The sequence below is a fragment of the Wasmannia auropunctata genome, unplaced genomic scaffold, assembly GCF_000956235.1.
Source record: "Wasmannia auropunctata unplaced genomic scaffold, wasmannia.A_1.0 LD336085.1, whole genome shotgun sequence".
NCBI lineage: Eukaryota > Metazoa > Arthropoda > Insecta > Hymenoptera > Formicidae > Wasmannia > Wasmannia auropunctata.
In genome coordinates this window covers 2,611,776-2,614,484 of record NW_012026805.1, presented here as the reverse complement: position 1 = coordinate 2,614,484, position 2,709 = coordinate 2,611,776, and positions in this window count along the sequence as shown.

The following is a 2,709-nucleotide window of genomic DNA, read 5'->3' as shown; positions in this document are numbered from 1 at the left end:
CAAATGATCCGTCAGACTTCACTGTCTTACCCCCTCACATTTCTTGATAGGCGACTCACTGCTTCAACCTGTACAATTTGACTTTCTGAAGACTTCAGACCATCGTCTTGCACGATGGCAGTACATCCAAAAGCTAGGACAGCACTTTTGGAAACGATGGCAGTCGGAGTATCTGATGGAGTTACAAAAGTGAAATAAATGGACCGAGTCGGGAGCTAAGGTGCAGCTAAACAGTCTGGTTCTATTAAAGGAGGACCACATATCATCTCTTCAGTGGGCCCGAGGAAGAGTAACGGAAGTACACCCCGGACCAGACGGCGATATAAGAGTGGTCACCGTGAGGACACAAAACGGAAGCTTCAAATGCTCCGTGAAAAAGTTATCTCTTCTTCCCATGGAGGATCTATCCAGTTGCTGAGAAAAAAAATACCAAACTATCCGTTCCGCTTATCGTATCTGAATATTCTTTTCTTTCTTTGTCCATTTAATGTTTAGTTATTAATTTAATCAACTCGTTCAATAGTATTCAGTTTGCAGTTTATTCCATTGCATTACTTATAACTTCATTTATTTAATTTATTGGTACTGATAGTTTCTATCTTGCTTACTTGTATTTAAATTGTTAGATGTTATTTTAATGAAACACATTTTATTTTTATATTAAACTAACCGCGTTACCCGACATGTTGGTTTATCGTATTGATACATCGATATATCAATCTATAATAAAAATCGAGTTTCACTCTCATGTTCAACTACACAAAACACGAGTATGTTTCATTATTTTCTACGAGTAATAATTCCTATTATTCCATTATAAATGATTACTAATTATCCTTAAGCTGTTACTTTATTTACTTTATGTTATTTGCAGAAGCAGATTTATGTACGATTGAGAATTATTATCTATGTAGCGCAAAGTAACTAATTATTGAAAGACAACCTTTCAAGGTGAGTCGGCATGTTCCGCAAAAGCGGTGTTAATAAAAAGGCTACGATAGAGGGCCAGATAAGACGCCAGAGGCAGGTACCAGGCGGCAGAGTCAGAGTGAAGACAATATGGCGATATATTAATGTCACGCGTTCGCCCACGAGATTCTTATGTGCAATAAAGGTTGTCGAAAAAGCATAATAGTGTACATCAGTATTATCTAGACGTCGTATATACACTGGGATCCCGAGGACCCCATTCATATTTATTACTGTATCTCTAGTAAAAATGGACATATTTCAATTAATTTATTTTTTTAATCGATAGAGAATCGACCTGCAAGAAACAAGCCCATAATGTTTAAAAGTTGATAGAATTAAGGAGCTCCAAAATATACGGGTTCAAAGAAAAAAGAAAGTTTAAAAACGCGAAAAAATCTCGATTTAGCATCTTTGTTCAAAAAATCATATCTTTTTTGTTTATATAGATCGATTTGAAAAATCCTGAAAAATTCTGAAAGGGTATACTTCAAATGGTAACAAAAATAATTTGGCAATCCGATATTTTAATTTTTTAACAAAACTGCAAGCAGTTCCGGGGACCCCACGCTCACTTCAACTGTTCACTGCCGGTTGTTGAGCGATAATTGCCGCGCGTTAACACGTCTTCCTAGTTTCTACTGAAGAGAACTTTTTTTACGTCAAAATCCCAAACCCCTCCTCTTCCAATTTCAGAAGTGCCAAACCGAGAAAGTTTCACACTGGTCCCGAAGATCCCAGTGTGTATATCTAGGATTAAGTACGGAAACCAATATGATAGTGTTTGCAAGTCGGTGTCAGACAATGAAGTATATGACTTTACAACACGAGCGAAATTTATTAAGAATTTGAATTATTTAATTTGATACAATAATTCTTTCTCAAAGAGCGCGCACTATTAACGCCTTTATTTATCTTTTTTTAAAAAGGTAATTTTATATTGATATCATGTATTTTATAACGTGTCATGATTGATAGTTTGAGCGCAAATGTTGCTACATCCAATGCAAGAGTCATTTTATTGTCATTAATATGTCACTTGGCGGAAATTATATGCACAATTTTAATACCACGTTGACCGAACAATTTTTTGATTGCTTCCTTTATGGCATATCTCCGTTCAGCACATATGACTCCGTTTTTGGAGAAATTCATTCATTGTTTTGATTATGTTTTATTTGATTATTTATGCGATTCTGTATAATTTATTTTATTTAAATCAGTAATCACTGACTACATAATGCGTTTTTTCACTGATAATTAATAATGCGATTGAGAAAGTCCTAGTAAGGATCAAAACTAGTTTCGTTACGTTTTATACTGAAAAATTAATTAATTAAGTAAATTTTTACAACCAATTATATTGCTCATCTTTGGCCGTTCAATTTTATTAATTATTGTATTAAATAATTCAACCCAAATGGTACTGTCTTCAATTCTGATCCAATAAATTGTAAGCAATGTGTAAAAAAATAATATATTATTTATCAAAAGATTTGATATCAATAACCGACGCCAAATTACAATCTTATAATATTGTTGTGTGCCCTCCCGGTATTGCACAGCTGACAGGGAAATCAATGTATTGATTTCCCAAAAGAAGTTGAAGATCGTTCCTGCCGGCTGGCGTTTGGTTTTTGGTTTACGCTTTACGTTTGACAGCTTGAGCTTTACGTTTGCATTGATTAATAAAGTTCTCGTTCAATTCTTCTTCCGTGTACTTATTCTGCGAGTGCGGAA